The sequence below is a fragment of the Lycorma delicatula genome, chromosome 13 (assembly GCF_047948215.1).
Source record: "Lycorma delicatula isolate Av1 chromosome 13, ASM4794821v1, whole genome shotgun sequence".
In the NCBI taxonomy this organism is placed as follows: domain Eukaryota; kingdom Metazoa; phylum Arthropoda; class Insecta; order Hemiptera; family Fulgoridae; genus Lycorma; species Lycorma delicatula.
Genome location: NC_134467.1, coordinates 55,271,340 through 55,286,707, shown reverse-complemented (window position 1 = coordinate 55,286,707; position 15,368 = coordinate 55,271,340). Strand labels below are relative to the sequence as shown.

General features: G+C 34.7%; 1 long non-coding RNA gene across 1 annotated transcript in view; it reads right to left on the bottom strand.

Moving 5' to 3' along the window:
* LOC142333829 (uncharacterized) overlaps positions 1-15,368 on the bottom strand; it is an 85,506-nt gene that overhangs the window by 15,514 nt on the left and 54,624 nt on the right. The window contains exons 2-3 of the long non-coding RNA XR_012758716.1: positions 947-1,026; positions 6-456 (exon numbers count right to left, since the gene is read on the bottom strand). This is a non-coding gene — a long non-coding RNA (uncharacterized LOC142333829). The remainder of the gene's footprint in view (positions 1-5; positions 457-946; positions 1,027-15,368) is intronic.

Sequence of the window (15,368 nt, the reverse complement as noted above, 5' to 3'; positions counted from 1 at the left end):
CTTACCCCCTTAAGACAAAATAATGGTGACGAAAATCCCACTTTTCGACTCAATTTTTTCTATTTACCCCAGATTCCTCGAAAATTATTAAAAATAAAGTTCTGGGACCTATTTTTTTGTTTAATTTTTCACGTCAGATTTCTTATAAAACTTCTATATTTTCCTTTTAACTGGGTTCCAAAAATTACATCCTGGCTTAATTTTACCATAGGTGCAAAAATCTGGGCGAAATCTTTTGCCAGTTAATGAAGCGTTTCCGAACCTATTATGAACTGAACTCCCTTCTTTATTTTCACCGGTTGATCATGTCCTGAAAGTTTATCACATTCTTCACAAATCACTCTGTGGAAAAAGCCAACAATGATACTCATTCATAATATGCCAAACTACCCGACCTCACATATAATATCTACGTTTAGAAATACGATACACAGATTGTTCAAAAAGCAGTGTCACCTGTAAACCATACAAAAGAATTCAGCATTATAAAATACTTAATACACACTGACATCTCTTACAAAAAATAAATAAAAACAAAAGTAAGCAAAACAAAAAAATATGTCAAATTAACAAACATAAACAATTCTCAGTTAACATTTGCCAGAAATCTAATAGAAACAAACCAGAAGCTCACCAAATGTGGATTTGTCATTTAAAATTTTAGTTTTAAATAATTATAATAATTAGAAAAAATATGGTAACATCACATGACCACTACGGTACAATAAGATCAAATAACTGTTTATTGAATTTATTTATTAATTGTATTTTTAAAAGAATACTTATAATAGAAATGAGAAATAGCATGAGCTTCATTTTTAATGAAACTATTAAGAACCGACTGACATTGTGACAAATTTATATTTTTGTCAAACAGGTTACTATTAACATTAATTTTAATATTTATAATTATAATGAATATTAATAAATGCAGAAATTAACTTACACTTAAATTGTAAACAATCCAATGAATCGTTATCGGGTAATGTGATTTTGTTGTTAAAGAATCTCTGTGTATTGTTCTGTCTGTAATACAATAATTAATTATTTTCATAAAATATAAATACAAAAATTTATTTTAAAAAAAATCCATTTAAGATAAAATAAATTCATCATAGCTTCCAAATCTATGGTTCTAAAGAAAAAATTTCCCCAAAGGATTTTGAATAGACTGAGGATGCTATGATAATCCACTAATCTTTTAAATAGCAAGAAAACAGAAATTGTAGAACCGATTAGATCGCAAGTTGAACAAATCCAACCGTCTATGTTTCACTGACGCAATCCAAAGCAAATCAAATTGCGGAGCGTGAGCATGATTAATTCTTCATACCCAAGTAGATACTTTCTAAAAAGAGCCTCTATAAAAAAAAGGCCTTGATAACTATAGTTGATCTGCCCTTCTTAAAACTGTGATAGGGATTTAAAAATAAACCGTTCTCCTCAAATAATTAAGCCGGAAATTCATGACATATCCAAGTTTATTTATTATTAGTGTTGTTTTAAGTACTATCATGTCATGATATAAATATCAGGACTGTTCAAGTCCTTAAAATGAAAATCCTTAAAAAATATCTAGGAAGAACCCTCTGATCAGTTTAAAAACTGGATATCTACAATAGCCTCGACACTGTTAGCAGTTATTTTGTCTTTATTACACATCCGATTTACAATTTCATTATTGGTATAGCATTGGTAAAATTTTTTAAATGTATTATTGGGAATATTATTTAAATTTCATAAGACTTGCAAGAATTATATGATCCTCAATAAATTTGGCGCTAGTAGTTTTCTTGGCTAATCGCTCAACCGATAGAGTGAATAAGAGTAAACCGGTTCGATATAAACTAAAAGAGTAAAAAATGAATTTCTACTTTCATTAATTTCACTCCTATTTAATCACTCCTCCAGGTTTATAAACTATGAAATTTATAAATTTATTTGGTAAAACTGTTTACTGTAAATGATTTCAAATGATTTAATAATGTTATAGGGATAAAGGAAGATTTTTTCAAACACACCACTGCCACCAAAATAACAAACAGATAAAAATTTTAGGAGGCTAAAGATAAAAATCGATATTTTAGCGTAAATGATGACCACATTTTTACAAAATTTTATCAGTTATAGAGCTTGAAAAATATGTTAGCAAAAAAAATAAAAATAAAAATAACGGAATTCAGTTTTCCTGTGATTTCTGCATAATGTTGGGTTTCTTACAGTATAAATAATTATTTTTAAAATAATGTAAAATAGAAGTAGCTTTCATTTGGTATAAACTGTTCTAAACTTATAAGGTTGTAAATTTATAATCGCAGAAAGTCAGATGATGCCTTCTTTTGTCGACTAAACAAGTCAAATGAAAGTTAAAACAGTGCAACAGTGTAGGCGACTTAAAAATTCCGTGATAGGAAATCTGATACGAACATTAAAATCATATCCCAAATATAAGACTGATGTTTAAGAGTGATCAGAAAAACGAGTTAAAAAAACCATTAATAAAACAGAACAAGTTGATCAAAACAGTACGTTGACAATATAGCCAAGGAGGAGCATGCTAGAAACTGGATCTCTAAGTATGGCACATTGCACGTGCAGTATGACATGATTAGTTGGAGCGCCTTAAATATTTTCTTGGTAAAAATTTCTCTTCCGCCAAAATTAAATCAAGTTTTTAATTTTACCTATTACTTTTTTTTTGGAAACCACATTCTGAATCGATAAAGCCCTAAATCTGTTTTTCTTAGAGGGCACATCGGTAATTTTAACCCGTAAGTGTCAGACCCCACATCTCAGGAATATAGTAACGGTGCCAATTCCCTTTGGTCTAGGCCACTACCTCCTCCTAACCTTTTACTCCCAGTACCGACTTTAATATCGTGCAAGGTCATTTCTGTTGTGCGTTCTGGTGAGTGAACATCTTTATTTGAGTTTGTCTAGCGATCCCGTAGATGAACGATAGTGATTATGTAACTTTTTTTATGTATTGTGACAGAATTAATCATTTTGATTCGTCTAACTAATTCCTTTTAACTTTTGAAGACGTTCTTTCGATTATTATTTTCATAGAATTACTATAATTATTATTTTCTTTTACGTCATGGACGAAGCGACAGCAGGTACCTTATTGATTTCTTTTATCTTTATCTTGTATTTCTTGTTACATTAGACATCAAATGAGTGTTTGTTATTTTAGATGATATCAAATCGAAAAGAAGAATCACTGGAAGGTCCATCTACACAGACTCCTTCCATGCGGTCTGCTGATGGCCCCAAATGTGATATGTTGAACAGATATCGGGTGAAAATAATGAAACGCTACATCCCCTACAGACAGCAACAATGACCCCGACTTTGAAATCCGAAGTGAACACGAATCTGATGATTTAGTTGACAATGAAGGGGAAATCATCGATGACCTAGAAGTTGAACAAGACTTTGGAGAAAAAGGAGGCGAGCCTTAAAATTTATTTTATTTTGGAAAAAAACGTTGCTTCAAATGGAGGAAAGGACAGCCAGGCAGCACAATATAATAACACAATTACCAGGGCCATGGCCTCCAGTAAAAATATTTGGAGAGTCTCCCCGTATGAAAAAATACGGTCACTTTATTTTACCGAGAACATTTTGGAAGAGATTTTGAAATGGACCGACGTGAAAATTGAAAAAGCTCGATACTCGAGGAAAACATTGAACCGGTTTCAAGACCTGAATATCATTGAAGTAAAGGCATTCCTTGGTTTCCTTATTTTCACATCTGCGTTCAAATCAGAAGACGAGTCGGTTCACAGTTTATATGGATGGTACTGTACAGAACATTTTCAGATATACCATGTCAAAACAAAGATTATTGTTTATTTTGACATGTTTACGGTTTGATAACCCCCGTGATTGTGAAGAAAACCCACCGGGTTGGTCTAGTGGTAAAGGCGTCTACCCAAATCATTTGATTTGGAAGTCGAGAGTTCCAGCGTTCAAGTCCTAATAAAACCAGTTATTTTTACACGGATCGTGGATACCAGTGTTCTTTGGTGGTCGGGTTTCAATTAACCACACACATCTCAGGAACGATCGAACTGAGAATGTATAAGACTACACTTCATTTATACTCATACATATCATCTTCATTCATCCTCTGAAGTATTATCTAAACGGTAGTTACCGGAGGCTAAACAGGAAAAAGAAAGAAAGAAAGTGATTGTGAAGAAAGGAAAATACAAGACCCAACCGCACCGATTTCCAATATTTTTTCTACGTTCATAGAAAATAGCAAACGTTTATATTTCACGGCTGCCTATGTCTTCATACACGAAAAGTTGGTTTCATTCGGGCGGTGCCGATTTCGGATGTACATGCCGAGCAAGCCGGCCATAATCGGCATAAAAGTGCAACGCCTCACAGATGCAAGGACGAATTATCTATATAATGTTTACATATACGCCTGAAATGATAGTGACGGGATTACCTTGAAAGAGAGAAATGGAAAAAAAATTTCAATACCTACTCAGTCCGTTTTACAATCTATCCCGCCTATTGAGAATACCCGACGAAATCTAACTTCCGTAGATTTAATCGCAGAATTGTTAAAAAGAGGTATTACGTAAGCCGGGTCTACGAAGAAAAATAAAAGGAAGATTCCCCTTCGGTTTTTATCAAACAAAGTCTGTACGGGTTCACAGAAGACAGGACGCTGTTATTTGTTTCGGATAGGAATAAAGCGGTCGTCCTGATATCTTCAATGCACTACAAGACTTCTACACACCCGTCGACCGGAAAATAAGAGTTAGTGGAATTATAATGTCACGAAAGGGGGAGTTGACAGTCGACAAAAAATTCGCCGACTACTCATCAAGCCGGAAAACACGAAGGTGGCCGATGGCTACTTTTTTCACGTTGCTTGACGCAATGACTGGGGTCAACTCTTATATATTGTACAGCCGGTACAAATTCACTCCTGAAAATCATACTACTTTCTACAGAAAGCGATTTAATTAAAGATTCAAAATATTGCTACAAGATAAATGACATTGTAAAAGAAGACGTGAACCGTAACTTATTTTACAAACCTAAAAAAAGGTAACTCTTAAGCTTTACTACCGATCCTAGTAATGTAATTTGTGAAAACAGTGAAAGAAAAAATTTTAATCGGTCAAGCGGTTTTTTTAATTTTTAATAATATCAATTCAAACAAACAAATATTTTGACATTATCAAAATGACTTTAATATTAAGTGTTATTACCTCATTAGCATTTAATATGTTTATTTTCGGTGGATATTTAAAGTGCGCTTTATTCACTATTTTATTACACTTTGAACTATTGAAATTAATATTATCAAACGTTAGTAAAACTATATTTTGAAAAGGGCATGCTGATTTGAAAGTAGTGTTTTTCAAACATTCTCCTTCAATCGCGGTTAAGATGATTAAAGTCATACTCAAAGTACGTAAAATATTTTTTAACATTTTCTAATCGATCAAATAACATAACATATTTAACACGTGTAGGTTTAGTTCCGATCGGAATAATTTGTGGAAAAACTGTATATACTCAGTACGTGTGTGCAGTAAGCAAATGATTACTTTTCAGAATATATTTATGTGCTTTCAGTATTTTATTTACTTGTTTGAAAGGTAATCATTTACATAATTATGTTACGTTTATTAGTTAAATTGAAATCTGTCTTAAGAAGATTTATCGGTAAATTTACAATACAACCGGTACCAGTATTTGTTTACTTTCTGTCAAACTTTTCAACACAGTGTTTATGTTATTCTTAATCAATACATTGTTGAACTATTGCGTTGTCTAACTGCCATTATTTTTAAAGTGATAATAATATTAACTGAAGTTTTATTTATACAAATCTAGTAACAACTGTTGTTCGAATTTTATAATTAATGAAGATAATTTTGTTTGATATAAAATAACAAAATATATATATATATATATATTTTACTGATAAATAAAATTCTGCAAAACTTTATTAATAACGAAATAAATTGAGATCTGGGTGAAAACCAAATTTTATTTAAAATTATCAGTTTTGTGTTAATCCTAACATACTGAGGTAATTATTTATCATATATCGTTACAATTCTCACTATATCTGATATTTCCCAATCTGCCACCCGGGTAGTTATCCAAAGGGAAAAGTGTAACACTTTTACAAAACATGAGATTACAAAACACGATTAAAATTTACTAATACACATTCGTAAAAGGAATAAATTACTTTAAAATTTAAAGAATATTTTATCTGTAATTTAAAATTTAAAAAAATTTAAATCGTTTTCTTTCTTTCTTGAAGTTTATATCTCTATTAAATATAGTATTGTATTAGAAAAAATCTGTTAGCTAGAAATGCAAGAAAAGACATTTATAATGATGAAAAAAAAATCTCAACAAAATGTCGAGAGCTCATCACTGACAGTAAATTAAAGTCTTGAGTACGTCTGGAATATGGGATTGTGTTTTATTTAGCCTAAATTTTATAACTATTTTCTTCAAGTTTCATGCGACTATACTTAGAATATCAAATGACATTATCCTTTTGCTGTATATATATTTATAAAATTTGTCGGCTGTCTGTTAAAAACCGCTCCGTGGTTTTAAATTAAATTTTTCTTTATCACATTTAATTACAAATGTACCTATTTTATTACATGAAAGTACAAAGTAAAGATTTTTTTTAACCTCTAAATGTAACTCAACATGAGCACCATTTACAGCCCTGCAGACGTCGGGATAATCCAGGTGGATTATCCCGATAATCCACTCTGGCAAGCAAGTATGCAGGAAACGGTTCCACGGCTGCTGTCATTCTTCGGCTCAGATAATCGAGCGACTGAGTTTTTTTGGTGTACAATGTATTTTACGTATATCAAAAAAAAGAAAAAAGAAAGACCTTGCCGTCAAAACGGAACTTCGTGGTTGCAACCGATGACAACATCTCTTCAGATCCGATCTTCTGGGATCGGATTTTTGTCGATTCATTTTGTCGTTGAGCGCACGCAGTCTGCAAACTTTTTGCTTAATATGGAGAGGTTCTATGTTATTGGAAAATTAGGCCTTCCAAATTATCAGTTTGTCGAAACAAAAAGTTCTCTTAATATGCTCGTAATAGTCTGATCGTGGAAAAATGACCCAAAAATTCGATTATGCATGATACCGTACCAGACATTCACTTTCGGACAGTTGCGGGCGAATTTCACAGATTTGTATGTATATTCTGAGCGCATGCTCACACAGATTCACACGACTCGATGAATATGAAATGATCCTTCATCAAAAAATAAAATGCGCAACAGAAATAAACTAAAACAAGGTCGTTACAAATTGAACTGTTCGTGGCTTATCGTTAGGTTTAACTTCACGAAGTAGCTGCGGTTTATAAGCTCGAAGTTTCAATTCCTTGCAAATACCGTACGCAGCGCTTACGGATGTTTAGTTGACGGACTGACACTACGAACTGAAAGTTTTGGACTTGGCCTCTCTGTCTTTGGCACTTTTTTTACAAAACGCTTTTCCTTTACAAATGACTGTCCTTTCAAAAGGCTTCCTACTTCCGAAAACTGTTCTCGCCACTTACGGTGGCGAGAACAGCTGGTTACGGTGGCGCCACTTACTAGGCTCATAACAGCTTGGTCCGTGCAACAGTCTAATTCAGCAGCTACATGACAGACGATGCGTAAATTAAATTAAAACCTAACTGTTGTCCACGTAAAACTATATTCGTTCTTGAAACCCCGGATTTCTTTTTCGTACACTCATTGTACGAGTATAAAAATAAGATATACGTATGATTAAAAAAAAAGTTGTGTACACACACACACACACACACACAAGTATATACACATAATACACTCACCTAAGTTATCTGGGAAATTTCCTCTACAATATAAAAGAAAAATCAATAAAATCAGGCCAGCATGTGAATCGAATCGAGAAAACCTTTTTGTTAGTCATGTAAAAGCATCGGTATTTTAAATAAGTTTTCTTCTTATTTTGTCTGTGTATTTAGAATAGGTTAAAAATTCTGGATTTGTAATTTGTTATACCTGTTTGTGTTGATTTAAAGCGAGAATCAAAGAGCAAGGAGGACAGTTTTAGTTGCGCGCATGGCCGTAAATTGATTACCTACTGATTTGAGTGTTATTTTCTGCCTTTTCCAGTTTTGTCACTACTTTTAGTACTACTTTGGATTACTACTTTTAGCACTACAGAGTGCTAAAAGTACGTAGTTTTGAGAATTGAGGTACTCCGAAACGCGTGAACTACGAATGTTGGAGTAACAATACTAGGAAAGGGGGAAAATAATTTACAAATAAATTTTAATAATCTTAACTGAAATATAACATATTTTGAAAAAAGTTTGATTCTCTCTCTATCTTTTCACTCGATAGCTCCTGAACAGAAAGCCTTCTGTCCTTTGCAGTCGGCTAAATGTAAATCTGTAGTTACCGTTCAGCATGCGTTACGTAGAAAGTTTAATTGTGATCCTTCGAATGATAATAACACTCGCCGATGGCAAAATCGGTTTGAAATGACCTGATGTTTCTTAAAGGGACGATCGACGGTGTCTGAATAAAATATTGAACTTATAAGGGAGTTATTCCTACGTAGTCCTAAAAAACGTCTGTTTGGAAGGCCGGCCGTGAACCAGCAATGCCGGTGATAATATTGTATAATGTTTCACGCCGTTTGCAGCTGTTACAGGCTCTGAGGCCTATCTATTACGCGTGTCGACTTTGCGTTCGAAATGTTGTAGCATAAAACGATGACTTTCTTGATCGTTACGTGTTTAATAATGCGTCATTTCATCTTAGTGGAAACGTTAACGCTCATAATGTACGTAGGTGTAGGTCAGAAATTCCCCGTGAAGTGTTACAATGCCAAAGGGATTCTCCAAATTAAATGTTTTCCGTGGCATATCCCGATGGCAAGTTCGCCCGGACCGTTCTTTTTCGCTGAGAGTACAGGAGTTGTGTATCTAGATATGCTCCGTACATACCTTTTTCCTCGACCGCAATATGGACCGAAGAATTTAATTTGGCAACAAGATAGTCGTGATCGGTCGAATGATATTTTCTCCGACCGCTGCATCGGTATACATAGACCCGATGACAAAGACCTCTAAGTTACCCGATCTGACCCCGTGAAATCTTTTTCTTTAAGATTTTATAAAAGCTATCTCGTATTTGGCTTCGCTACCTGCTAATCTACTCCGTTTGAGGTAAGGATAGAAGCCGCTGTCGCTTTTGTTACTCCAGATATGCCAGTTAAAGCACGTGACGAACTCTCGTATCGGTTTGATGTTAGCCGCGGGAAAAAGGTGCTCAGATTGAACATATTTGTGATTCGTTACTGCGATAATTTTATCAAACGATTATACAATAATAATAATTTATAAAAACCACTTACCGACAAACTTTTTTTATATATGTTCAAGTACTTTCGGATACCAAATCCATCTTCAGAAACTCAAAATACTTTTATATTATTCTTAAAATGAAAAAACTAAAACTCATTCGTCGTATGTAAGTCGTTATTAAGTAGTATTAAGTCGTTACTAAGGAAAAAACTTGCGAAATGTTTTGTGTGGAGTGTAGCCCTTTACGGGGCAGAGACATGGACTATTAGGAAGGGAGAGGACAGAAGACTGGAGGCCTTTGGAATGTGGATTTGGAGGAGGATGGAAAAGATCGGCTGGTCGGAGAAAGTTCGGAATGAGGAGGTGCTTCGTAGAATGGTAGAAGAGATGGCGATTATTGAAATAATAAAAAGAAGAAAATTCAGTCGGTTGGGACTTTGGCTGAGACGTGACTGTCTGTTGGTGATGGCATTGGAAGGATTTGTACCGGAGAGGAAAGCAAGAGGTCGGAGAAGAATGAAAACGGTAGACGATATAAAAAGGGAAGAAGTTACTATAAAATGAAACGGATGGCACAGAATCGAGCAGAATGGAGGGCGGCCATGTGAAAACCTGCCTTTCGGCAGAACACTTATTATTATTATTACTTCAAAATAAAAAAAATTTCCAATTTTCTTTTCTCTTCTGATTGTGTGTAGGATTGCATCGCCTCAACAATCTTTCTAAGCACCTCCTCATTTTTCACTTGATCCAGCAGTTTTATATTTCCATTCTTTTCCAAGATAGAAATTAATTAAAAATGTCTATCTTAACCTCTCTCTCTCTCTCTCTCTCTCTCACACACACACAAAATATGTAATTTATATAAAATACCACTTTTATATTCTATTTTATTCCATGTATTTCCTAATGGAATTAATGTTTAAAAAAAGTTTTATGGTTAAGATTTAACTCCTTAACATTTAGTGTTAGAATTTGTTTAACCATTACACCAATACAGTAACGCATAGTAGAATGAGGTACTTTATATAGTACTCAATGTTGTATTTAATCAGTATGTACTGTACAATGTCCTAGGTACACATGAATATACCAAAATTATACATCTAATTTGAACACTCTATAAATTTTCTAACCTACCAACTTTTTTAGACTCAACATTCCACGCTCCTACTCGTAGAATGTTATTTTTTAATTTTCTGGTGACCTCTTCCTTAGTAGTTTCCACCCGGAGATCCGAACCGGGGACTTGTTTACCTCGGGAATATTTTACCAAGGAAGGCGCCTCCATTTTTGTTACGTGAAAATGCAGAGCTACATTTTTTTTGGAAAAAAGACAACAGCAGTTATCCATTGCTTTCAGCTGCGCAGTACTCAGGAGATTGAGTGATGTTTATACGGCCTTTAAGTTATGACCTACGCCCTTAACAACTACTGAAAGAGGTACTCGATCGTGGTAGGACCCCAAGCGGGTAGGGTTCCGGCTTAGGTATTGGATCGGTTGGAGGTAGACGCATTGGCATCGTGCCACGGTTATATTGGTGTTGTTTATGATTCGATTTGGGGCTCTCGCTGGTGGGGGTGGCCGCGCCGCCGGGGTATGGTAGCCCGTGCTACCGGGGGCGTGGCTTCGTTCCGCCGGTGGCGGTGCTGATGGTGACTTGTCCCACACGAGACTCCATGATGGGACCGGGTGGACGTACGGGGTTTGTCCCCGGCTCCTGCGCGGACCGTAATGAGGTTACGTATCCCTTGTTAGGTGACCTTAAACCGGTTGACTTATTAGGGTGTATGTCTGAATTTCTATGTTGCGCGAGACATAATTTTGCGAGTGTAGCACTGATTTACCTTTCAACTCGTTTGTTTTTTCAGGCATTCACAGTCACGAAAGGTGCTGTCAAATCTGGACTAGGCGCGGGGTTCGCGCTTCCGAGGTTTCGGTCGGTTAGTTTGAGGGAATCATGTCAAGTTGGATGTGAAGATGTCCGTTTGAGGCCTATGCGAAGGCAAAATTTGATTTGTATTTTACCGATGCAAATGTCTGCCGAGATATTTACATCGGTGGGATCCCGATCGAGGCCTGGCTGACGGCTGTGAGCTGCAATCAGTTAGAGGGTCTAAAGACGACCTCCGGTAAAGCCCCTCAGGGCTCGCAACAGAAGGGGCGGTGTGGCGACCGATAACTTTACAAAGTGAATGTCTTCCCCCTACGGGGTTGGGATGCCTTCTTTCAGCAATCATTCCTTAATCTGGCTCTCAACAGATACCTCTCCGATACGGTTGCACCTTCGGTCCAGCTACTCTGTATCACCGAGTGCTCAAGCCCTCTCGCCATCGGCAAAGTTTCGTGATTCATAGAGTAAGATTACACACTTGTAGACAATTGTATTGCGATACTATCGTTCATAATCGATTTCTTTCGACCTATTGATTATATACCTCGATGTCAAACTATAATGTTGTTTTCGTGTTTTTAATGAGCGACGTAGGTTAATAGTTTTACATTTATGTTCGGTTTTTTTGTCTACTACTTAAGTATTGTGTCTGTTAGTCTATAACTAAGAAACACACTAGTTAATTTTTCAATATTTATAAAATCTTTGTAATTTTTTTAGCGTTAGCAATACCGGTATTTTTATTTTTCGTTTTATAGGAACGTTCTGTGTAAAATGCAGTTTGTGCTTATTTTTTATAGGTTAGTGTCGGAATAAAACTAATTTATAAGTTTGTTATTTACTTTGTGATTTGTTTGAAGTAGCGATTTGTATTTTTTTTGTACTCTTTTTTTATTTTATAATATGGCAAGTACATGCAAAAAACTTACTGAAGCAGAAATTTCTGCATTTTTTGGTACTAGTATGTCTGGTTATAGTAGCTGTAGTTCTTCAGACAGTGATTTTGTATTACCTGCTCTTGAGAATATTTCTGATTTAGAAAACGAATCTGATGATTCTAATGCTGTTTCAATTGTTGTTCCTGCAGCAGGCGGTAATCATGCCCCTGTTTTTATGTGGAACATATATAAACGTAACGGTTCTAATTTTGATATTCTTCTTTACTCATGCGGCAGGGCTATAAAGACCGCAACATTATGAGCCACAATCTTCTCTTGAGTTTATTTAGTAATTTTTCACAGATTAACTTCTGACAGGACCAGTAAATGAAACTAACCGTTACGCTCAAGAAAAATTAGTTAGAGGCCTGGGAAAGAACCTTCAAGTAATCGATCTGTATGGTATTCTTGGAGTAACGTTACATTCCCTGAAATAAAAGCTTTTCTTGATATTATTTTGAATACGGCATTGAATAATAAACTACATATTGAAGAGTATTTTTCTATAAAATGACTTTATAAACAGAATCGTTTTACTGATGTTTTTTCAAGCGAACGGTTCCAGCAGATATTCTGGGCTTTCCATATCTGTCCTGCAAACCCCATAAATCAAGGGCGTACCAGAAGCGGCAAGATAAAAAATTTAGTCGCTCTCCTTCAGAATAAATTACAACAGTATTTTATGCTTCATATCGTATTTCAATCGATGAAAGTACAGCGGGTTTCAAAGGGCAAATTTATTTAAAATCTTATAATAAAAATAAACCGACTAAGCGGGGGGTCTTATCAGATGCAAGTTCTGGTTATATATTTGCGTTTCTACCACAACTTTGTAGACCAGATCCGGATGTAACAGCTCGTGTTGTGTTACAAAACTTAAAGTTTATCTCAAAGTTTTCCTGGATGTGGTTTTCACATGTACACGGACCGGTATTACACAAGTTTACCGCTGGCTATGGCTCTGAAAGGAATGAAAATTCATTTCACTGGCGTAGTAACGAGTAATCGTATTGCCTTATCGGAAGAAGTAAAAGGTAAAAATTTGAAAGCGCTCCAAAAACTAAAAAAAAAAAAAACATTTCAAAGTCCAGAGGATGACGTTCTTGTTTTTGCATGGCGGGATAAAAGAAACATCATTATTTTGTCTTCTTTTCATAATAATAAATCAAAAATAATTAAAAGAAAGGTAAAAGATAAAGGAGAAGATAAAATATTGAAACCTTACGTAATTTGTGACTATAACATGTACACGGGTGTTGTAGACAAACTTGATCGTTACGTTTCATCGTACAATTTTTCTCGAAAATCACTCGAGTGGTGGAGGTAGTTATGTTTTTGGTTCTTGGATGTGTCCATTGTAAATAGCTAACTGCTGCTTAACATGAATTTACAGAAGCAAGCAAAATCAATGACGGTTCATAAAGAATATGGAAAAATAGCGATAGAGGAACTCATTGACCAACACCGATGTAGAATTAAACAACCTGGTTGTCCATCAAGCCTCGACCGAGAAGAAAGATTGAATCGGCAACCTCCCTTATAAATTTATAAAACACCAGCAAGGACTACAGTCCTTGCAGCAACAAAGCTGTTGCTTATGGGTTATACGGGATCCCTCGTCTGATTAAACGGATTTCAACGCATTATCGCGGGTTTATAGAGGGAGATATTAGCTATCGTGTGCTGCCACGCCTAACTCGAAAGTACCTTTTGTCTTCGTGTAGCACCCTAGTGTGCAAAATTTAACAGCCGAGCTCCTATTTAGTATCTTCGTGTCTATACGTTTCTATTTCAAATAGTTATTTTGAACTTAAACCGTATATATATTTTACCATCCTCATCCGTCACGGATCAGGCTCATCGCTTTCCTGGGCATCCAATATCTCTTATTCTCCTCGGTTTGTACCTCCATACTTGAGAAGGAAGTCTACAAAGCGATATACGCATCAAATGGTCGCTCCATTTTTTACGACGGATAAATATATACTTTATTATTAATTGTACATTTTGTGATGCAGCTTTGATTAAGGTTTATCGTTATCTATTTATGACAAAATCTTGCCTTACTTTATTTTTACAAAGGTAATATGTCTAAAGTAATTTTTTATAATAATCTTTGACATCAAAGAAAGAATCAGGAGAGGTATTGGTGATTCCGGTGTTGAAAAATTCTGCTGCTAGCAATCAGCGGTGAGAATTTGGTGGATGTCAATATTAATCTGGATGTTCTTTCCACTCAAAAATTCCTTTTTAATCTCGGGAAAAAATTTTAATTTAAATGAAAGATATAAATTGCTGTCAGATCATCTTTATATATTTTAATGTTTATAAAAAACTACATTTAAAAAGTCAAATTTATAGTAAGCGAAGAAAATTATTATTGTTTCTATTTAATTATTTAAGTTATATTTTCCTTCTCCCAATAATTTCAGAATGAAATTATTAAGAAAAAAAGCGGGTTTAAATATATGAGTATGTACTGATTTTTTGCTTGTATGTACTAACAAAATTGCTTAATGTATTCCCTTAACAAATCAATATTTTGTTTAAGTTTAAATAAATAATGGAATTAGCACCATATAATATATTTTTGTTTTTTAATTAGCAAAGCGATGAAGTAAATTGTTATTTTTCATAATACTGTAACTCTTTAAATGTTTTTAGGTAGGTTTCATAAGAAGGCTATACATAAATAAAGCTTTATTATATATATATTTCACTTTCTTGTGTACACGATAACTGCCGTAATTTTGCACTAATCACTTTCAAATTGTTCCTTAAAAATAACTCGTCCGAAAATCTCGTTCGAGTTCGTTAACGGCCAAAATCGGACCGTGGGAGTAGTAACGGGGAGGCTTTTTCGAAAAAAAAAAAATATCGCTATAACTTTCTTATTAAGTAAAATATCGAATTCGTTTAAACTTACTACTATTCTTTGGATAAGAGCCTAAAATTTCTCAAAGTAAATTGTCTTTATATCACCAACCATTGGCCCAGCGGATTGAAAAAATGGGATTTCGAAGACAAAAGAATCATACCTCCCTTAATAGGCACAGTATCGAATCTGTTTAAAGCGGTCGTTAGTCGTATGAACAACATTACCTAAAACTTATATTTTAAACAATTTTTGATATGACCAACCCTTACGGCAAGGGATGACCA